We start from the raw sequence: 24,069 nt of genomic DNA, 5'->3' as shown, positions 1-24,069 counted from the left end.
CACCCGGTTTACAACAGCAACTCTCCAGATGTCTCACAGGCTCACAAGCAGCAATACCCCCTTCTTCCATTGCTCTCCTACTCAATTAGTAATCAACCTGATTGTGGAAGTAATCTACAGTCATCTTGACTAGTAGGTCGGAAAGAGAATTGTCCTCTATTGATTTATCTAATCCTCTGTAATTGGCATCTCAAACTACCATCAATACAATTTATGAAAAATAATTCCATCAATTAAATGATGCAACCCTCAGTTCTTTTTCCCAGCTAAATACATTTTCCTGCAACTTAACCTAAACTCCTTTAATATGTGCACATCACTGTTACCCTTCACTTTCTAGAGAGACTCTTCTCACTGTGTAATGGTCCTACCCCTTTCAAGGAAATGTCAGGTGTTTTCCTGCCATCTTTTTCTTTTTCATGAAAGACCAAGGGAGTAAATGGTTGTCCTGTTCCCTGAAGGGAGCTCACAGGAAATACTTCAAATCTTCTTCACAGAAAAATGGCAGAACTCTTTATCACTTGACCAGAAGCAGGCATGGATGGAAACCTGGAAACGGGGATAAGGTAGAGTCCCACAATGACGTTAAATTCTTTCCTGACTATTCGGTAATATGCTTGTCTGCTTTTCATCAGAGTGTTAAGACTGCCAGTTCAGAAATATAACCTAACTTATATACGGCTTAGATGCTTAGGTTGGAATGACTTGAGGTAATAAGCAATTAGGTTTCTAAACCAACAGGCAAGCCAAGACAATGAAAGGGAGATGCTCCAGAGCCTGTTGTAATGTGTTTTGAGTGTTTTGTGTGCTTGGGTGTAACTTTTGATTAAACATAGAAGCAAAGAATGTTTGGGTCTGAAGAGGCAAACGCGCTCTGGATCTAGTATGGGTACACTTACTTTGCCATCTTTTCCAGAGCTTGCACAGTAAATGCACAGGCTCAGAAAATATGTTTTGAGTTAAGCAAGCATTAGGAGGCAACAACAGTGCAACCACATGTCACCAACCTGTTACCAACTTTTTAACACCTCCTGAGCTCTATTTCTATACGGAGTTGTATATTTCTTTTAAGGAATTGCCAGCTGGTAAAACAAGTGTGCTCACACCAGGTCAAAATCCCTTTCCTGAGTCAGATCTGAATACTTCGCCCTTTTGCTAATAAACTATAGGACATTTTGAAGACTTGCCACAATTTTTCCAGAAGTGACAACAAGAACCACTTTTCTTAGTTCTCCCAAAAATCTTTTATATTTCAATGTAAATTGAAATCCCTCCTTACCGGCATGTCACGTGACAGAGAAATGAGTCAAATATTCTTGAATATTCACATGGTTCCAGAAAAGTTGCAAATATAAAAAAAAATGGAGAAAATATAGTAGACTAGGAATTGTTTACCCTATCTGTTCAGGCTACTGAGGGAAGGACTATAGTAGGCTTGAGAAATGGTTTCACCAACTCTTTTCTCCCCTTCAGTTTGATTGTCCCAATGGTGCTTATTCAAAAGGCAAATGGACTTTGTTTTTCCTTGAAGACGTTTCGTTTCTCCAGCATGGAAGGAATGTAGAATCCATGCATGGGTATTAGAAGTCCTCTAGCCCAATCATACCAAAGAATCAAAGTTGCCATGCCCCTGCTGGGCTGGACCATGCCCCAGTTTCTTTTTGGTTTCAGCCCAGAAGAGACGTGTGCACTTTGGCTCCCGCTTCTTCAAGTTCTGACTGAGAATCTCCACAGACCTTCAGTTTGATTGGTCTTACAAAAAGGTTGATCTTTGGCTTTTTGCTTAAAAAAGTATGTCAACAATCCCAGTTTTGTAATTTTACAGAGGCAACATCACTAAAGAGCTTCTAGCAGTGCTTTGAGGATCTTAGTGAAAGGATAAATCTTGTATCTGTGTCTTTTACTTCTAGAAATGAAAATATAATAGGGAGCGAAATGTAAAGAAATGAAAAATGTACCATTATCACTGGAAGGAGTTTTAGAGGAAGCTATCTCTGTCTCTTTCTCTTTGTATTATAAATCTGTAACATTTTTACATTATACGTTTTAATAGCAACAGATTTAATCAACTCAAGTCGCAATCTTGTGCACTATTCCCTGACAATAACTTCTTCTGAATAAATACACACAGAACTGAATTGGAAAATGCAATGGCTCTTTCTTGAGTACAGATGTGCTTTGTCACTTGAATGTTCAACCTCTTGTGGGATCAATTTCCCAAGAGCCCCTTAAGGCACAGTGAGCCTAAGAATTACAAAAGCCATCTCAAATTCTATGTTTTGTTCAAAGTCTCCAAATGATATGAAAACACATCTCTTCCACCATGGACAACAGCACTGCTTTAGCTAACTCTGAAGAATACATGAATCACTCAAATACTTATCACTTGAAAACACCCATGCAATTAACAAGGCTTTTTTTTCCCCTCGTGATATAATTATATACATTTTAATGCAATCGTCACCACTGCACTTTGTGCATTAAAATGGTAGGCAGTCAAAAGAATAGAGACAGTCAATTTTTCTGACCAAGAATTCCTGAAAAAATAATGATAATAGTGCAAAACCTGCTGGGGATGCTGTCTGTAAAAAAAAATTTTTTTAAAAAGGGACAACAAAAAAAGAAAAGGAGAATAAGCCAGGAGGATTGTTATAATAAGTAGACAAAAGGCTCCTCATTTATCTGCTCTCCTTTCTGCTATAAAAGAAAATTAGAGCTTTTACAATTGCAACGTGCAGTTATTCGGGCATCAATAACCCCAACACTGGCATTAAGGGGTCAGGAAAATAAACGTGAACGAAGAAGAAAGAACAGCTACTGGCCCGTTCCCAAGCTTTGGAAAGGTCACTGGCCAGATTAAAAGTTCCCAAGCTTTGGCGGGTAGCAAAGTGCAGTCTGTGTGCCCCAATTGGGTCATTGCTTTTTCTCAGCCTCACTGCTAACTTGGCCGGCTCCCTGGATGTGTACGGAATAAAAAAGGGCAATTTGAGGCTGAAAAGTCCACCAGGGATTTCCTCCAGAAGAAGATAAGACAGGAGGAGGCTGCTGGCATTGGCTCTGCAGCACCCTTTTCTGCTTCGTTTTAAACCTTTTAAAGTATCTTCTTTAATTTTAGACTCTTTTAAAATATTTTCTTGAGGGACAGGAAGATGACCAGGCCTAGAATTTGTGGGTCCCGCTGCTCTTCACAGCACACTGTTCACCAATTCCTAGTTTAAGCCCAAGGGCATGGAGAAGACTCCGGTTCTGTTTCATCATCACTGGGAGAGATGGGGAGAAGATGCAAACTTTCCTCACCTAGTGTCAAACCAGGTATATGGGATTGTATCACACCTCAACCAGCCTCGATGAGTTAGCTAGAGATAAAGAAAAATGTACTCCATACTATTTGTAGGGTGCTGTCTTAATGAAGTTTGAGCAGATTAATTACCAAGATAGAACAGAAAATATCTAACTTGGATATCTGCTATAAATCTCCCTTCTGCTCATCCTCTCAACTTCTCAAGCAAACAGGTCAGCAAAAAAAAAAAAAGGGTGAATACAGACAGTCCTTGACTTAAAACCACAGTTGGGACCAAAATTTCCATGGTTCTTAAGTGAGTCATTCTCAATTTTAAAACCTTTTTTTTTTTTTTTGCCCCAGTAGTAACTGAATCGTTGCAATTGTTTATTGAACCATGCTGTTGTTTAGTTTTCCTCATTGACTTTGCTTGTCAGAAGCTGGCTGGGAAGGTTGCAAAGGGCAATCATATGAACCCTCACACACACAGGACACTGCAACTGTCATAAATGCATTCTGTTGAACTAATGATGTACAAGGACCAGTATAAGCATTTTTCCCCAATTTTTTGGTCATTAAATGAATGGTTGTAAGTCAAGGACTACCTGTATCTACTCCATTGCAGATGGCCTGAGATCATAAAACATGCAGAGCACAAAAGTTCTGAATACAGAAGCAAAGGGTGAGGAAACTGTGAGGTCATAAATTCACAATAGGGAATTTATGGCAGGAACCCAGCGTACACTTATTCAGAAGCAAACTCAACTATATATAAGTTCATTAATGTCCAAGAAAAATGGGCATAGTCTATTCCACTGCAGATGGCCTGAGAAGAACAAAAGGTAAGTGCAGGACACAAATGTTCTGAATGTAGAAGAGGATAAGGACACAGGGTGAGGTGTGCTATCTTTGGAGGGTGATAGTTTTGCAGTCTTTGGACCAACAGTTCAGCAGCAGACAACTCAGCAGTCAAGAAATCTAATACTGAACTTTTGGTGGTCAAGGACCTTTACTTTCCAGCCACATCTGGTCTATTAATGCAAGGAGAGCAGCAGTCACTCAGGTGGCTGGGAAGAACCATTGAGATTCCTGACTGCCTACTGGGTCTGCAATGGTACAGAAAGCAGTTAAGGACATCATTATCCATGACAACAATGTAAGTCACTCCAGATTGCCCACAGAATATTCTCACCTCAATCCAACCATGGCTCCAGAGTGGGCATTACGAATGGCAATTGTCTGTTCTGCAACAATAAACTATGGCAGCCAACTTCTCTGCCTTTCCATTCCATTTAGTGCTGCTTTCACAAAGCTTCTGAAAAACAAATTTGTAAAGCACCAGTGATGAACCAGTGGTCCATGCAGCTGTTGGTAACTGCAGCTCTCAGCTGTTCCCACCCAGCATGGTCAAGTTATTTATGCAATGGATATTTTCTCCTTATCTTTGAGGTAAGGTCTGAAAGAGACAGAGGGTGAATGGGCCATGGCTGAGGATGGATCTGAATTAGGTTTTTAAATACCATACTGGTTCTCAATGAAGAGAGATTCTAGGATCATAATTCAGTTAATATATGGATAGCTATATAGTTTTGCAGCTGTAAAACATTCCAAGCTATGAACGTGACCTTACAGAGTTTTAATTATATAATATTCTGAGTTTGCTAAGCTTCATTCGTGAAAAGTGCACAGTGTCTTACCTGAACGCCTTTTCTCAGCATGGAGATGGATAATCCACCAATAGGTTTAAACCAGTGGTTCTCAACCTTTTTAATGCCCAACCGGTTGTAAGTCGAGGACTACCCAACCGGTCATAAGTCGAGGACTACCCAACCGGTCGTAAGTCGAGGACTTTCCCTGCCCATGGTGCCGCCCACTGCGCTGGCCTCAGCGTAACTGGCAAGGGGCAGCGATGGCACAGGGCGACCACCGGCTGGGCCATCAGCTGGCCCAGCCCAAGGGAGGTAAGGCACCTGCCGGGCCCCACGCGCGCCAGCAACCCTCCCTGCGCCCGCCCACCTCCCACCCTGGCCCTCTTTTACTTACTTTTTTAGTAGTTGCTCAGCAGGGAAGGCTGGAAACTTCCAGACAGCTCGCCTTCGCTGCAGACAACTTGCAGACCATTTGCAGACTGGGGCTTTTGGTGGGCTCAGCAGGGCAGAGACAGCCTGGACAATTCCTATTAGCTTTTGAAAGCCAATAGAATTAGAATGAAAAGGAGTAGCACAACTAAGGAAACGGGGGGGGGGAATGGCGGACTGCGTTGTTTGGCTATCCCCATGAAATGGTCGTTCGACACCAAATGGGGTCCCAACCCACAGGTTGAGAACCGCTGGTTTAGACTGTGTTCCTGCCCAATCAGATCAAGTCAGCCAAAGTTGCCATGCCCGTCCTGGACCATAGAGATCCCATTCTTGATGCGAGTGTAGCCACTGACTAACTGTAAGACATGTTGGCTCATCAATCTAGCCCTAGGCCTAAGTAACCTGCGAAGGCAGGAGTGGATTATCCATCTCCGTGCTAAGAAAAGGCGTTCAGATAAGACAACGCCCCTTCTGCAGCACTGGAGATGGATAATCCACCAATGTGACATACCAAAGCCTACTGTCCCTGAGGGAGGGGAACAGGCCAGTCCAGCATGGCACTTTGAGATACGACCTGTTGGAGAACTCTCCTACCAAAGGAGGCCTCCGCCGAGGCAAACCTATCAATCTTATAGTGCCATATAAAAGGAGATGGTGAAGACCATGTGGCCGTCCTGCAGACTGAAGCAGCTTGATATGCCCCCGCAATACATGCCCTAATCCACCTGCCAATCATGGAGGAGGAGACCTTCCAACCCCTGGAGGAAGGGCAGAAGGAGACAAAGAGGGCCTCTGAGTTACGGAACACCACTGTCTGTGAGATATAGTACCGGAGCGCCCTGCGGACATCCAATAGATGTCATTGCCATTTCCGATCATGCGATGGATTAGGACAGAAATCCAGGAGCACCATTTCCTGGGCCCTGTGAAAAAGAGAGTTGACCTTTGGAAGAAAGGTAGGATCGAGGCGGAGAACCACTCGATCCTGGTGGAAGATGCACAGGTCATCCTGGGTAGAAAGTGCAGCCAATTCAGAAATGCGTCGCACCGACGTGATCACCATCAAGAATGCCACCTTGTGGGACAGATAGCACATGTCGCACATTTTTAGAGGCTCAAAGGGCAACTTGGTCAGGGCCCAAAGAACACGTGGAAGCTCCCAAGAAGGGTACCTGTGCGCTACAGGGGGCCTGGTGTTAGCGGCCCCTTTGAGGAATGAGCGGAGTAGGGGGTGATGTCCCAAGGAACCTGCTGAGTCACAGGTGAGTACTGTGGAAAGTGCAGTGCTCTGTCTGCGCAATGTGTTCGGGGCCAAGCCCCTCTCCAAGCCCTCTAACAGATAGTCCAGAATATGGGGAACCATAAGGTCTGAGAGTGACAAGTGTTGAACCGAGCACCATGAAAGTTCTTCTATGTGGCCTCGTAAATGCGGTTTGTAGAAGGGCGACGGGAAGCCTGGATTACCGTAATGAACCCTGGAGAGCAAAGCTCCTGGGACAAGATTGAGCACTCAAGTGCCATACGGCTAACTGGAGCCATTGGGGGTCCGGATGGAGAATGGTCCCCTGGCTGAGTGAAACCCGGTCTGGGGGAATCCTCCATGGATCCGTGAAGGAGAGACTCACCAGATTGGCGAACCAAGGTCTCCGTGGCCAATACGGAGCCACTAGGAGGATCTCCGCCCGCTCCCGAAGAAGCTTGCGGATGACCGCCAGGAGGAGGGAGAGAAGGGAAGGCATAAAGCAAGCCCTCCAGCCATGGGCTCCAAAGAGCATCCGTTCGTTCCATCCCTGGAGATGGGAACTGGGAAAAAAATCGAGGCAGCTGTGCGTTGATCGAGGACACAAAGAGGTCCAGCAACAGCAAGCCGAATCGGTGACAGATTTCTCTGAAAATCCTCGGGTGGAGTCGCCATTCCGAGTGATCTATCATTGCCCTGCTCAGGAAGTCAGCCTGAGTGTTCGCCTCCCCCAAAATGTGACTGGCCTTGAGGGAGGCCAGACTGGATTCTGCCCAGGAGCCCAGTAGAAGAGCTTCGGTCAATAGGGTCCGAGATCTGGTGCCCCTTGCTGGTTTATATGAGCCTTGGCAGCCACGTTGTCCGTGAGGACCAATACGTGACGCCTCGTCACCAGACTGTGAAAGTGGCGAAGGGCCAGATGTATGGCCCGGAGCTCCAGCCAATTGCTGTTGTGCCGAAGGTCTGAGCAAGACCAAAAGCCCTGTGCCCACTGTGAGCGAAGGTGCGCTCCCCAGCCGAACAGGCTGGCATCGGTCATTAGTACGAGCCGATCTGGCTCCTTGAAGGAGGATCCCTTGAGCATGGCGGGCAAGAGCCACCACGTGAGAGCGATACTTGTAGTGGGAGTCTCACCTTTTGCTGGGAGGCGCTGAGGTTCTGTCTCTGGAAGGGGAGCAGGAACCACTGAAGTTCCCTGGAGTGGAGCCTGGATCAGGGGACGATCGCTATGGCCGAGATCATTTTTCCTAACAACTGGGAAAGACTGGCCAATATTACAGTTCGACTCCTGCGTAACTGGAGGACCAACTCCTTTATGCTGTCCCGGTGTTCCTGTGATAAGTAGACCCGGCACTCCACCGTGTCTATGATGGCCCCTAGGTGTAACAGCCTTGTTGTGGGAACCATATGGCTCTTGGGGAAGTTTACTGAGAACCCGTGATCCTGGAGCAGCTTTACCACCAGTTCGAGATCCACCAGGATGGACTGGGTGGATGATGACTGGATAAATATGTCGTCCAGGTAGCATTGGACTCTGACTGGTACCATCCTTAGGTGAGCTGCTAAAACCGTCAGGATCTTGATAAATACCCTGGGAGCCGATGATAGGCCAAATGGGAGTGCCCTGTATTGAAAATGGCAACCCTTGTGTGCGAACTTAGAAACCGGCGGTGGGCGAGAGAGATGGGGATATGGAGGTGCGCTTCCATGAGGTTGATAGACATCAGGAAGTCCCCTTTCCTTACGCTTCTCAAGATTGAGCGGAGTGTTTGCATCTTGAATTTGCAGTATGCAAGATGATAATTCAAGCCCTTGAGATCTAAAATGGCTCTCCATCCCACTGACATCTTGGGGATGACAAAGAGAATGGAATAAAACCCCCAACGTTTCTGGTCCGCTGGCACCAGTTCTATGGCCTGTATATTTAGCAGATACTGAACGGCTTTGTTCATTAGTCTTTTCTTTGTTCGATTCCGTGGGTAGGAGCAGGAGAGAAATCAATTTGGGGGATAGGAGATGAACTCCAGGGCCAGACCGTGACGTACGATGTTTAGTACCCATGTGTCTGTGGTGGTGGCCTCCAATTGGTGGACAAAGAGAGAACGTCTGCCCCCTATGGGAGGAACCGCTGGAGAGTCACCTGGAGCGGCTGAATGGTGGGTCGTTCCCGCGAAAGGGCCGCTTGCCCTGAGATTGCTGTCTAGGTCTGGCCGTCTGTCTGTCGGACTGCCTATCCTGTCTGTCCTGCCTGGCCGGGAAGGGACGGATGGGTTGAGTGTAGTTGTACCTAGTCCCTGCCCTAAAAGACTTGTCTTCATGGATAAAAATTGGACCATTTGTCCGATCTCTTAAGGAGATGATTAAGGACCTTGCATTTGTCCTTATTCTCGGTGAGATAGGGATTCAAAGCGTCCCCAAACAGCTTGCCTCCCTGATAAGGTGCTGCTGATAGATGCCACTCAGACTTGGCGTCGGCATGCCAGTACTTCAACCAGAGCATACGGCGACCAGTGACGCTTGAAGCCATAGCCCTGGAGGAAAATCTGGCGGCCTGGAGAGTGGCATCTGACACATACTCGATGGCCGCCACCATCTTGCTAAGGTCCTGGTGGATGCGGATATCCTCTGCTGGGATACAGGCCTGGAGCTGCCTTAGCCAGCGGAGGGCCGATCTGTTAAAGAAAGATGTGGAGTGGCCGCTCTAATAGCCCATGCAGCCGCTTGATGCGTCCTGCGGTAGACGAGTTCGCATTTACGGTCCTCAGCCTTGACAGCTTCAGAAACATTGCTGGGAATGACAGTGGGTGATACTAGGGACCCTAAGGGCTCATCCACTGCGGGCACCTCCAAGGCCTCCTCCAAATCCTTAGCCTCGTTGTATAGCTTTTTGTCGGTATTACCTGGGAGGGGAAGGGAGGCCAGAGATGTCCATTGCTTTTGGACTGCGTTTAGAAACATGGGAGGGCAAGGAATGTGGTGTTGAGCTGCCACCTGTTCAGTGAAGTTTGGGTCCACCACCGATTCAGGGGGAACGGTGGTTGTTGCTGAGGAAGGATTGGGCCCAAGGTGGGCTGTGGATGTGACCTTGCGGAGCAAGGGAACAAAGAAGGAAGGGCTGAAGAGGCCGCTAAAGGAAGGAGCTTCAGGGGGAGGCTCCTCCTCCTCAGACATTGGAATCCCCTGTTCAATGTCAAGTTCGCGAAGGGATGAGTTCTCCAAGGAGATGAACCCAGATGGGGAAGAAGGAGCGTAGTAGGTTTCAGAAACCAGATGATGAATAGGCGCGTGAGCAACTGCTGCTGGCCTAGGGGCTTGAGCTCTTGCTCAAAGACATGATCTACCACTTGAGCAATCAGCAAGGCCAAATGGTCCTCCCGTGGGAAAGGAGACTGGCTCACTCGGCTGAAGCCCAGCCGCAGTAGGTGTGAAGGTAGCCTCGGGTGTCCTATGTTGAGCCCTTGGGACAGCGGGTTGGGAAATGGGGAGAGCTCTGCCCATCCCACACGGTGCAGGGGAAGGTAAGGGTTCCCCTGTCGACCATATCCCCAGGGGGGAGGTGGGGGGCCCCAGGGGTAAGTCAAAGGTTGACCCTTCGGCATGGGGGGACTCCAACCTGGCTCTTTTCTGTGCCTTTGTAAATTCCTTTTCTAGGGCTTGGTGTCTCCGGCTGGCCTGCTTTTCAGCTCTCTTCGAGGTCTTGGTGGTAGGTGTGGACTTGGTTTTGGCTGCAATCGTGCCAGCAACCTCCTGACTAGAGGACTGAGGATGCCTAGGAGCTGATGAAGATGGCAAAGCATCCTTTGCAGAAGGCATAGAATCCTCCATTCTCTGATAACGCAGGAGTATGATGGGGGACCCCTGGTATCCAGAAAGTAGTATACACTGGATAAGGACAGGCATACTATTGGGAACACCTGGAATCCAGATAAGCTGTTGCGTGGATAAGACAGACGCACGACAGGGGACGTCTGGAATCCAGCTATAGCTGTGCACGGATAAGGACAGACACATGACAGGGGGCGTCTGGAATCCGGCTAGAGCTGTTGTGGATAAGAACAGGCACGCTATATCTAGAATCCAGATAGGCTGTGTTGTGTGGATAAGAACAGGTGCACGGTAGGGGATGCCTGGAATCCAGCTACAGTTGTTGGCAATTTAGTAGGCCCAGAATCATGCTGGGTTAGGCCAGATATGAGCACGTGAGGCCGAGAGACACCCAACCAGAAAGGGACCAACCAATAATGTATATAATAATAATAATGATGATGATGATGATGATGATAATAATAATAATAATAATAATAATAATAATAATAATAATAATAATAATAGACTACACCTGTGAGCAGGTCACAGACCAAGTCATAAGAGGCTTGGAGGCTCCGTTGCCCCTTGAGATATTAGGCCTCAAGATAAAATGGACCTGTTTAGCTCCCAAAAGGGGGCCATTCCCAACAATGGCGGCCTCCTGACGCCGGTGGGGCCTTGAATTTTTTATCCCCGGATCGCCTGTCTCGGATCACCCCCAACGTACATCCCTTTTTCTTAACAGAGAAGGGTAATCAGTAAAGGGGAGGAAGGAGCCCCTTCCTCCGGTATTCCCCTTGAGGAATTGAAATGAGCCGGTAAGGATGGAGACCACGCGGCCCCAAATGGCATCCACGTGGGGGGGGAGGCCCTAGACCTGCCGCGGTCCAGGAGGCTTCTGAGGCAAATACCAGCGCAGAACAAGCAACCCCTTGTCCAAGGAGAAGGTCCGCGCCTGGAAGCTTGCAATTCAAAGCAAAAACGGAGCCCTCCATCCCTCCGATCCGCCACCTAACAGCTGATCGGTGCTGGGTTTTTCTAGGCGTACGTGCGCCTCCGGTGGCTTCCTGATGCCCCGTGAAAGCCCAATAGTAAGGCCCAAACAGCTGAAGGGAAAGGGAGAAGACCGGCGAAATTAGGCACCGGCGGAATTAGGCACTGGAGCTGCAACTGCAGCTCCAAGAAATCAGAGACTTAAGGATTTCCAAGGGGGATCCTGGGTCTGTCGCTACCAGCCTCCTCCTCCGGCACTAGTACCGCAAGCTCCGGTAGGAAAGAGGCCAAATTAATGTCAGCTGGGGACTAACGGCTGTTAGTCCACCGGCTGAATCAGCAAGCTAAGGCTGGGGGGAAAAGGGGGAGAGGGGGGTTAAGGAAGGAGCCCCTTCCTTATAAAAGACTCAGTTTTTACCCCCCCCCCCCAAATTAGGAATCAAGAGGAAAGCAGGATGTTTTTGAATGGGAAAAGGAGGAATAATTACTACTAGAAGGCCAAATTCTGTGCTGAATACAGCACTGTTCAGCAATTTGGAAATGGAAAATCCACCAATAGAGACTGTATCTGCCTAAGAGCCAAACTTGCACGACTGTCCTGGGTGAGATCAAGTCAAGAATGGGATCTCTATGGTCCAGGACGGGCGTGGCAACTTCGGCTGACTTCATCTGATTGGGCAGGAACACAATCTAAACCCATTGGTGGATTATCCATCTCCAGTGCTGGAGAAACATCAAACCCTTTCCTTTTAATTTGGACTGAGGTTTAACCTTTAAAGTGTAGCTATTTTTTTGCAATGAGAAGGGAACGGAAGTATTTTCTTGGACAGGAACAAAGAGGAAGCTGGTCAGGAGTTCTTTTTTCTGAAGCTGCTAATTGGGGAACAAAACATTAAATGTACAAGGTACTTGTTACATTTGGTTAAATTTTCTGTAATGTCTAGAAGACAACTAATTGCCTACACTTTGAAGGGTATGGGAATAGTAGATAACATAAAGGAAACTTCAGCAAGGATCAGCCTAAAACAGAAATATCTCCAAAAGTAAAACTGGCACAATATAACTGATAGGTATATTATGGTTCTTCGCACATTCAGCCCAATGTTTAGATTGGATTTGGCATTTTTATCCACCTATCAAGTCCTTCCAAAAGACTCGGGATAGGCAGATGTTGTTTGATAGTGTTAAAGATATTGACACAGGTAAGCAAGCTATTGCAAGTAAAGCTGGCTTTTGCAATTGACTGGTGGTGATTTTTGTCATTGTCAATGGTATTCAAGTGGTGCTCCAGATATTTTGGGATTGCACCCAAGGTGCCTATCACTATTGGTACTATCTTTGCTATCTTCTGCCATAATTGTTACCGTTGGTTTTACTATTTTATTCTCTGTTCACAACAATGTAAAGTCACAGGCTTCAGTTCTTTTAGCTGCTGTTCATCTGATTGGCTGGTCCTAAAAATGTTGAGCAGCTACTCTTCATAGAGTGAAACTGGCCTGACTCCTCTTAGTGGGTCAAAAGATATCCTTTCTGAAAATGGATTTATACATGCTTGAGATGGACTTGATTTTCTAAATAGCCTTCCTTTTACAGCATTTGCCACTTCAGTGTCCAATCCCCAAAAGGTCTTGTTCAAACTACTCAACAACCAATAGCCCAATAAGTTATGCATGTCTGCACACACGGCAGCCTGTTATTATTTTACAAGCTGCAAAAAATACCACCAGAGGGGTGGCCTTGGATGTCAGAGACAGGCCAGAGGAAAAAAAAATACCGTACTGTCCAGAAAGACATTAATCTAAAATAAATAGCCTCTTCGATATCTTTCCCACACCCATTAACACAATTGACAACAACCATTGTCTGCTCCTAGATTTATATGAAAGGTCACTTAATTCAGTTTAGTAACCTATTACCTTTCTTTTCAGACAAGCTAAATAGTGGCAATGAAATAACTGCATTCCATTATTCAAGGTATACACTGCAAAGCTCGAAAGGAAGACAAACTCCTGGAGGCAGCACGGGTTAGCAACTGAGATTGTGGAGACACTAAGATCCAAGTCCATACTTAATCATGGAAACTGAATTGCAACCTAGATTACATATACTACTTCACTGTCATTCCATGACTTCATTCTGGTATTTGCTATCTGGTGTACTCAATACCGAGTAATCAACAGAATGCCTGACAAATTTGCTGAAGTCTTCTCCAGTACGCTCATATATTGAACATGCCATGTTAAAAAACATGAATGGAATCCCAATACAAGGAGAATATGCCTTCATGGTGACAAAGAGAATACAGAGTTTATACAAAAAATACATAGCAATAGCACTTTAACTATATCGCTCCATAGTCCTTTACAGCACTCTCTGAGAGGTTTACAAATGTCAGCATATTGCCCCCAACAATCTGGTTCCTCATTTTACTGACCCTGGAAAAATGGAAGGCTGAGTTAACCTTGAGCCGGTGAGGATCGAATTCCTGGGCAGAGTCTAACCACTGCACCACCAGGGCTCCAATTCATTTCACTATCACAACAGAATCAATTAAATCAGAGGCAGTTTGGTCTAAGAGTTAAGGCATCAGGCTAAAAACCAGGAGACTGTGAATGTAGTCCCAGTTTGGGCATGAAAGCCAGCTGGGTGATTTTAGGCCAGTCACACACTCTCAGCCCAACTAATCTCAACAGGATTGTTGTTGTGGGAAAAAAAACAGGAGGAAGGAATATTAGATATGCTTGCCACCTTCACTTATTTATAAGAAAAACAGACTACATAAAAATAAGTAAATAAAATCAGCAAAACTAATTCCATGTATTTCCAGCACCAATACTATGTCACCAATTGGAGTAAATGAAGACCTTTGTATATTTGGGTTTATTAACAACGTCCAAATTCTTTGGACTATCATCACAATATGGCCAGTCAACAGAATCAATAGCCAGGAAAGGAAATGGGATCTGAGGACAAAAATATGTTGAAGGAACCAGATTTCCTAATTTCATTACCTTCAAACAGTTCCCCATTTAAAGGAGCAGCCATACTGACGAAGAGGGCATTGTTTTTCTACGGCAAACAGGATGTGAGAATAACCATTTTAAGTGTTCATGTACATACAACTGAGAGGTACATTTCATACTCTGTACACTGTTCGTTCATCTGGGCAACACAGTTCTCTTTTGGTGACTCCCAGAGTCCCAGAAACAAGATGGCTATGGTCAGTGGCAAACTTCTAAACAGGGAAGGAAAAACTCCCATCGATTATTTTACCGGAAAGAAAAGCAGTTCAACTGAAGTCAAATATGAAACTGGATGGCCTTAGAATTGGGCACACCTTGATCCACTTTTGCTTTCTCCTGATCTCTTGTGCTAACCCAGCCAAATCTCTTTGCTCATACTTTACTACCAGGATAACATATAGAATTACACTGAAATTTTCCTTCTAGGGCTGGCCAGAACATTTAATTAATGGTGCCTTTTTCATTACATGCACTGTTCAAAGTGGCCACTGCATTCTCATTCCAAACTGGCAACAGGTAAGCATTGTTTACCAGATCAGTCACTTGGCTTTAGGGAATGCCCAGGAACAGTGCCATAGGCACAAAGTTCACTCCACCAATAACTTGCCACCATGTACTACTAGCTGCAAAGTGCTCATCCTTGTGTCCAGCGCCAGGGCCGACTTGGTTCCCTTGAAGGAAATGTCAGTGTGCTCCAAAACACAGAAATGTAAGAAAACCTGTGTTCCTGCCCTGTGCATGTTTTACATGGCCCTAGACCAGGCATGTCAAACTTGTGATGTCACGTGACATCGCGCAACATATCGTGACTTTTTCCCCATTGCCAGCAATGTGGTAGGCGCAGTCTTAGTATGTGCATCCGGTCCGCAGGCCAGCAGTTTGACATGTCTGGCCTAGACAATCAAGCAAGATACAGTGTTATGCTTTGCTTTACAATTTTAAAGAGATATAAAGCAACCTTATGTTACTCTTTCAGATGTGCTGCAAGGATAACTGTATATATACTTTGGGGCAATTAAACTTCACAGCTGCCAGGTTGGTATCAGCATTTCACCAAGTAATTAATGACGCTGGACCACTGTGGGTACAGTGTTTTACTACAAAGGAGACTGTTAAGGATAGTGATGTCGTTCAAAATAAATTGAGCTGGATGTGACACCCATAACTGTGTTGTGCAAGAGGACTCAAACAGACTCCAGGGAGCCTAAACAATTCAGAAAACTGTGGGTTTCCTCAAGTGAAAAGCTTCCATTCAGACAGAAATCAAAACCTGGGCCTGACTAGCAGTAAAAAACATAAAGCAATACCAACATTCATCTTTAATTTGAAACTTCCGTTTCCTCTAGACACATACAGTTCTTGTAAGATTTCTGCTGCCCATTTTCTTTCTTGCTCTAAATTTTCTGTTTGAACGACAAGAACTGGTTGTTGGAAGTGAAGAAAGGAATACCTGACAGGATAGCCTTTATGCCCTTTTTGCCTGGTTAACCACTGGGCAGCAACCAAACTAAGTCCTTAGCTGCATTCCTTGATTTTCCTTCAGAGGTTTTTGTTTTTCCTCCCCATCCTCTGCTTCTCTTCAACCCATTCCATTTCTGCTTTTAATGAGACAAAAACCGGAGCCCTGATTTTAAAAGCAAGGTTTGATTTTCCAACTGCCGAAATACATTCCGGACTTTTTTCCTGTGAAATAAACGGCACAGGTGGAGAAGACAAAACCACCAGGCCTCTCTCTGCCTTTCAGGACCAGCAAAAGTGTCACTACAAAAAAGATTTTGGAGCGTGGCTCACATCAGAGCATTGCCCATCCTTATTTTGCTTTACTTAAGGCTATTCCAAGAGCAGGCAAATTTTCAGCAGACGGAAGCCAAACTATTAAGATCTATGGAAAAAGGCAGAAAATTAAAGTCCCATTTCTTGGTCCTCTGTAACCGGCATCTGATGGTTTGTTTGGCTATGAATTGCGCCTATCCATCTTAAAGCACCAAGAAACCTTATGCCCTTGTTCATTCAAGGGCAACATAGTCATGTTACAAAGGTAGCAAGAATTCAAAATAAGTATGCTTTAAAAAAGAAACAAAAGAAAACAGGGTAAACATACAGACATTGTTCAAATGGCAACTTCTGACGAAAAGTCTGGAAACAGTTGCAAGCTTAAAGCACACAGGTAGAAAAAAAAATGCCTATGTTGGCTTCTTGATGTTCTCTGAGTTTGCTTCTCTTCCTGAGTTTGCTTCTCTTCCTATTATCAGGCTGGGTCAGCATGCTGGGTGGGGAATTTAAGTAGAAGTTCACACATCTTAAAAGTTGTCATGGTTCAGAAACAACGGGCAAGGTAACATCATCAGATGATGTTATCTTGCCTCCTATCAAAGAATTAACGGAAGAGGAGCAAATTCAAAGAACACCAAAAATTAAACAGGTCAACATTGAATTTACATACATCTCCACTCTGGCAAAATGCACATATATATTGGTATTTTCCTCTTCATGGACATACATACAGATTTACAGTCAAACATTTATAGCAATGGCAAGAATCTAGACCTCTGTTTGCTGATAACTGGGCAAGGTATTCACATTATGATTGGTAACCCTCAAGTACCTGAATGGTGATACATCGTGATTTAATAGCAAAGCTTTCGGGAACATTTCAAAACCTGAGATATAAGAAGAAATTAAGCACTCTAATTGGCAAGATAACAATTGTATACTATACGTCTTTTCAAGAAAATAAAATCAATGGAACTTGTGTATCAATTAGGGGAAAACGTCAGTTTTCCAAACACAAATTTGCTTTATACTGATCTGCTTCATTAACTATATCTAGCTATAGTTTGTTTAACTATATTCTATTAAATAAACTAGAACTGTCTAGGTTCACATAACATGCCCAACCATTCACCATGGCTTACGCACCATAAGAATTCAGTTCACCGCAGCAAACAAGCTACAGAAAAAATCTATGGCACAGATTGGGAAAGGCTGCTAGTTGACTAACAATGGCTCTCCAATATCTTAGGCAAATGTCCTTCCAAATATTACTATTCCTTGGAAATATCCCCAAAAAATTATGGCATAAATATGGCCTAAATAATAGCTATATATATCTCTTACTCTAAATAACTGGAAATCCTGCAATTACCATTTTAATGGAACATTCAGAACCCCTCAAATTAAGATACCAAACACTGAAGATAACTGTGCATACAAAGTATATAAACAAAGAAGAAATAAGAATCCACTGGAGCATGGAAGAGAGTAAAATTTATATTTTGTCTAGCATCCCTAAAATCCTTACTACCACACCACACATAAAATATCCAGAAATCCAACTGTGAAAGAGAAGGGCCACACTCTGGCTATTATTTTATGAAATCTATCACACACACAGCACACCTCTATTTTCCTAAATAGATAACTTAAAGAATGGCATCAAGAAAACAAAAACAAAGATCCAGAATGGGAGGCAATGAATAGCCAATCTAGCATTCCTCCCAATGTCTCTGTTATGCGATCACATATTTTGGATCCAAACTTCTTTCCCACCCACACAGACTTGACATTGTCTCAGCAGCGCTGCTAGCACTGTAATTTACTAATATAAAGCAAGTTGAACTATGCAAACAAAGTCTGAACCCACAAATTTAAGTAAAATAAATGCCTCTTTTCTTTATAGCCTACTTTAATTATCTCTGCCACAGCATGCAAGTGGGTTGATTTTTTTTATTTTTTATTTTTTTTTGGTTTATTTGGTCTGCTATTTTTTTTTTTTTTAACTTCCTCACTTTACACTTTGGTCACCAGTATCTCAAAAAAGAGATACTGAGTCATTCGTTTTTTTTCCCTCTGACTACATACAAAAGACCTTGAGATTGTTCAGGAAGCAATCAGATATTATACTGAGAGATAGGTATTTTCGAACAAATATTCTTTAGGGCAGTCAATAGCTTTTGCTCATCCCACACTCTTCTTTCTCCCTCTCCCCTTCTTTTGTAAATCCAGAAGCATAATTTCTATTCTACTAAAGAGGCAATAATCAAATGTTTCCTAAAAAAATCTTACCGATTTCGTCTCAAATGGAAGGAAAAGTGCTTCTTAAATCTAAACTTTTCTTCCCCAAACATCCCTAAAAGGGTTTTTTTTTTAACACTGATGATGCTACCCTGCAAACTGCAGGCACAAGAGGAAAAGAAATTCAGTTTTGCACTGCTCCCTTATTCTTAATTAGATTTATTCTCTCCTACTACTAATCACATGTAAATTCTGTTTTAATCCTATCTTAAATTGCTACTGTCAGAGCCAGTGGTGAGTACAGACATCCAAGTGCAGTCCCAAACATGTCTCCTCTAAAACAAGCTCTGAGTCCAATGGGACTGATTCTCAAGAATGTATGCACAAAAACTACAGGCTAAATCAATATTTATAAACACACTGCCAAGATTATCAAAACATTAAGTGGATAAAAGGGGATAACTAGTGTATACAAGCATTGGAGGAGGAAGGATTTTTCAAAAAATCTTAATTACTTGGATTCAGCTTACATCTGAATATTCAAAACCTCTCCAAATGTGCTAGAGACTCACGTTTGCCATAAACACGGATGCTAGATTCACAGGCACTTTCATGCACATGCATACCCCCAGAGACACAATCAATGACCCTAGGAAAGCTAGTCTTTAAAAAATGCAAGCAGGTGCTAATTTTACTACACAGGATATTAATGGGCTTTTTAAAAAAAAAATCAAATGCTTTTTGGATACAGCTCTGCCTTCCCATAGAGGTTCAGGGTAGTTCCAATCTCCCGTCCTTGTTTATTGTGAAGGCTTATACATATGCATTATGAATAACACCTACACGCCTACACACACAGTTGGCACTCATTCACTGAATAGAGCTCGAATTTCTCATCTGTGCAAGAAGGCTCACTTTGGGGTGGCAGGCAGCACATCAACCACACCATAATCAGCAAGAACTCATGAATGGGCAACCTCTTAGATGGTGCTGTGTCTATAGGTGTGAATTTTCCAGGCATTATGCAAAGGCTCCAGAAGCCTGCTCCTTTCTTGTGGCACAAATCTGTGCACGATGTGTGTGTACGTTTGTGTATCTAACTGGGACCAGACCTCAGCTAAAGGGGAGGACCTCAGCAAACTCCTTGGTGCAGTAACCACCAACGCAGCCCCCACCCAGTTGCCAAGGAAGGCACAGAGAAGGCCACCAGGCTGCTGTTGGCTGGAGAGTATGGCTCCTGCTGGTTGTTAAGGAAGCTGACCAGCAGAAAGCTAAAAGCAGCTTCCTCCCGAAGGATAATGGGGGACGAGTTTCCTCGCCGGGAGAACAGTTAGTGGGACATCCTTCATACATCCCACATCTGGACGCCGCCTATTCTGGTGGGAGCCCCGATTTCCAACTTCAGCGGGGAAGAGGGAGAGAAAGAGGGGGCTTCCAGTAAGGAGAGGGGTCATCCAGGGCTTTCCGTGCTCTTTCCCCCCCCCCCTCGATGAAGTGCCTAAACTCCAGGGACTTAATGGGGTGAACTAGGGACGGGCGAGGCAAGCTGGAGGCAAGAAATGGAGAACTGGCCCCAAATTGGAAGCGGTGGGGGGCGGAAGGGGGAGAAATGGGCAAACGGAGGTCTTCAAGATTGCAGTGAATTGCTGGCGCTGGTGTCTCGGGATGCCTTCGATCTGCACGGTTTTTCGCCGGGTGTCTTTGCCTGCATCGTCTCCTTTTCTTCCCCCTTCCCCCCCCCCCGAAGAAAATCTCGGTAGCTAAACTTTTCACCTCTCCGAGACGGACATCGCTGGTGGAAATGACACGACAATCTTCGGCGGATCCTTTCTGCCGACGAGAACGGGCGACCGGGGGAGTTGAGTCACTTTCGCATTGCGAAGCGACTCCAGACCTCACCCCCGCCCCCTCCGCTCGCTCTGGTCAGTCTACGAAGACCGCGTCTTCCCAGAGCCAGCTTCCCTCTTTAAAAGCCTCCGGCTAAGAGCGGGGCGCCATCCGGCTTGCAGAACCTCCTCCTTTCCCTTTCACCCCCCCCCCGCCCCACAACTTCACAGCAGAGCAAGCCGCAGGCAGGCGCAGCGATCCCCGAAAAATAATTTACAAGCGCACGGCAAATGCAGAAAAGGGCGAACGGTGGAGGCAACCGGAGTGCCACGCTGCATCCCCACAGCCACGCACGCACCTCGCTACCTCTTGTCCTAGCTGAGGCTCTGCTGCAGTTCCCCCCCCCACACACACACACACCGTCGGCGAGCTCCTGCCTACCTTTCCTCTCTTCCGAGGCTCGGCGTACCAGGGAGGAGTTCTCGCCTAACCAACACGCCTTCAGCCCGAGCGACCCACAGCAGACAAACGCTACAGCGTTTGCAGCTCTTTAAGAACAAGCGAATCTTCTCTATCCCCGCAACGACTGCGCTGCTCTCCCTCCGTGCCGCGCTTAGCTGTGACAACTCCACGCGGTTCCAGTCCAGGTTTTTCCATTTCGCGTCCTCCCCTCTCGCCGCCGCGAACTACTATGCTACACACGCCCTTTTTGTCCATTCCAAAGGCTCCCGGTTTCCTCTTTGGGCACTTTTTAATTGCAAAGGCTCCACACGTCTCATTGTCAACTCTTCCCGCACCGAGCCAGCCAGCCAGTCTGCCTGCCTGCCTGCCTGCCTGCCTGCCACGTTTTTCAGGCAAAGGACTGAGCCAGTTTTCTCCCGAAGCCCATTTCCCCTCGCGAATCCTTTTCTATCAGGCAAAACGCCCCTTCTCTCCCGCTACCCATCCCATTCCACGCCGCTCTGTGTGTGTGTGTGTGTGTGTGTGTGTGTGTGTGTGTGTGTGTGTGTGTCGCGCTCTCCCTAATTTACGATCTTCCCCACCACATCACACACACATCACAAACACACACCCCAAATAACAGCAGCGTAGCGGCAACGATCCCACCCAGCCAAAGAATTTAGCAAACTCCGCTTGGCTCCCGCAGGCGAGCCATAAATAAATAAATAAACCACAGAATCGGTCTCGCCGCGTGCTGGGGCTGCAGAGCTCTCCCGGCACAGCCGCTCAGGCTTCCCCCGAGCGAAGAAAGACTCGCGATCCCCGGGCTACGCGTGCCTCCCTCTCTCACAGTAGCCGGGGCTAAATGAGTCGCCCCTTGTCCGAGGCGCAACTATTAAGGAGCCAAGCTGGGGAAATACACTGCGATGGGCTCCCCCCCTCCTTTTGCAATCACCTTCCCTTTCTCCCCCCCCCCTACACAAAATTGTATGCACGCATACACTCACCCTTACAAATATTAAAAAAAAACAAAAACCACCGGATCCTAAAAAAGAGCAAAAGAGGAAAGTTCGATGGTGTGACTTACAGTTTGCATCGGCGCTTGGTTCGAACGAGCCAGCCATTATTACATTCCACGCCAAGCAGCCCCCAGCTGCCACTCGGGGCTTGGAGCCTTGGCCGTGCTGCCGCCGCCGCCACCGCCGCTGCCCAGCATGAAGGGAACGGTATGGAAAGGAATGCGGCGCGGGGTTCCAATGGAACTCCAGCCTCGCTCTGACTTCCCGGGGAGACAGACTGAGACACACATTCAAAGGGCTGCTGCTACTCAGTTCTTCTCGCTTTCGCCTCTAGAGGGCGTCCAGATCTGTGCGTATCCGCGCACGAGAGGAGGAGAGAAGAGAATGAAGAACAGGAGAAGGGAGGCCCAGATGCCACAAGAGGCTGGCGCCTTCTTAAAAGGGCAACACCACCACCCTATTCCCTTAAAGCGGTAATGCGCGCCTAGGTAAAAGAAGAACCGGAGAAGCGACGGACGGGCAAGGGAGGGAGGGAGAGAAGGAGAGGTGGAGAATTCCGAACAAGCCCAGGTCGCGTTTAGGACTTTCTAGTCGCTCCTTAGTAAGAAGAAGTGGGACTACGCTCCCACTTTAAAAAGGAGGCGAGCCAGAATCCCATGTCGATAAATCCCATTGGAATTTATGCGTAGAACTTTTAGGTAAGGGTGGTCAGAAAGCAACCAAAGAAAAGGCGATTGCAATTGTTGTTCTTGTCGTTGTTGTTTTTAAACAAGTGCGGCATAAAGCTTAGAATTGAATTGCGAAAGCTTTTTCGCTCAATACGGAACTGATTTTAAAAATGGCTCTTTTCTGTGTTTTATTCCTCGTTAATAAGATGCTCAGAGTGATGTATTCCCTTGAAAAGACGCTTAGAGCAGGAATTACATGTATTTAATTTTATTTATTTATTTCCAAGATTTATTAGTGGGCTGGTATCTAATAGCTCTCAGTGTGGCATATAATAAAAACAGAAATAAAATCCGGAATCCATATAAATCAAATGAAAAACAGGCCAAAAAAACAATCTGTTAAAAGCAGCAATTAGTTATCATAGCATACAGGATAATTCTGTGCATGTTTACTAAGAAGCAAATTATATAACGTCCAATGGCAATTATTCTGTGTGCACAGAATTGTAGTTGGTTTCATTTTGCAGAGCAATTGTGTTGCAGAGCAGTTGATTTTGTTAAAAACCAAACCTTAAACTTTCTATATGGGTGCAACCCTTATATCAAGTCCCTCCAACATAAGGCAGGGAAACCTGCATTCCAGCCATCCCCCAGTAGCCATTCTTTATAATATGGTACACCTGGGGCTTCTCCCCTTACCCTTCCCCTCCCCCCAATAAATCATTAAGCCATCGCCCATTGATTTTTTACAAAGCCAAACTAGGCTGAGATCCAAAGCTCGTTTCCTGGGAAGCAAATTCTGTTGAAATGGGATTTTCTTCTCTTTAGAACCAGGACATAAAAGAGCAAGGGTCAAAGAGAAGCAATTAATCTTGCAAGTATGGTATTTCAAAAATGCAAATGTTTTTTCAATGCTCATATTTTCCATCAATACAGAATAATCTTTCTATACAAGCTTACAGCACCAACAACAGGTAAGAGTCGGAAGCTTTTCACTGGCACCAAACTCATAAAATATGTTAATGATAAGTATTGTATTGCACTTTGCAACTAGTGTTACATCAGGGTGTAATGCTGTCCTAAGTAACACAACATATATGCAGCAAAAATTATATTTATGAAAATATCCACATTTTCCAACCTGGTGCCTTCTAGATATGCTGGACAGATTCTTTAGTTGATGTGAATTATGGTAGTTAACCTATCATATGTAAAAAAAAAAAAAGACCAGTTTGGCCAATTATTCATGCATTGTGAAGGTCAGGAACCTAAAATATGTATTCACTTAGAAATATGGAAAGCAGTGAACATTGTATTCTGCCTCTGGATTACTGTACACAGTAAATGGTAACTTCAGACGCCATCTCCTTCTGGGCTGAACCTCCAAGTTTCTTTTCCACATGCCAGTGGGCTGCTTGTAAAGACTATGTGGCCAAGCTGAACTGATCTGTCTGAATTGGAACAGAGGAAAAGGTCTCTTGCTTTACAGATGCTGTTTCTGGCAAATAATAGGTGCAGGTTAAACTACAGGAGGTTTATCTTGATTGTCCCATTTCTCTTCTTATACCACCACTCCCTGAATTTTAATATTCTAAAAAACGACAAAGAATTCTACCTACTATCTCAAAAGCATTCTAAATTTATATCCCCAACCCCTGCACAGTTCAGAGGAAAAG

General features: G+C 45.2%; 1 protein-coding gene across 6 annotated transcripts in view; it reads right to left on the bottom strand.

Moving 5' to 3' along the window:
• The window catches only part of PLXNA1 (plexin A1), a 452,635-nt gene extending 430,563 nt beyond the window's left edge, over positions 1 to 22,072 (bottom strand). For 2 of the 6 annotated variants that reach the window (XM_039321814.1, XM_039321820.1), the window contains exon 1: positions 21,794 to 22,071. The gene's annotated coding sequence lies outside the window, so the exon portion shown is untranslated. Of the gene's footprint in view, positions 1 to 4,472; positions 4,563 to 20,211; positions 20,336 to 20,706; positions 21,664 to 21,793 lie in introns of those variants that run through there. The other 4 variants (XM_039321819.1, XM_039321816.1, XM_039321818.1 and 1 more) reach the window with 4 other exon arrangements.
• Between the last annotated feature and the right edge of the window lie 1,997 nt (positions 22,073 to 24,069).

Source organism: Crotalus tigris, unplaced genomic scaffold, assembly GCF_016545835.1.
Source record: "Crotalus tigris isolate CLP2741 ecotype Arizona unplaced genomic scaffold, ASM1654583v1 scf7180000023829.5930981, whole genome shotgun sequence".
Lineage (NCBI taxonomy): Eukaryota > Metazoa > Chordata > Lepidosauria > Squamata > Viperidae > Crotalus > Crotalus tigris.
This window is presented reverse-complemented; position numbering and strand designations above follow the sequence as displayed.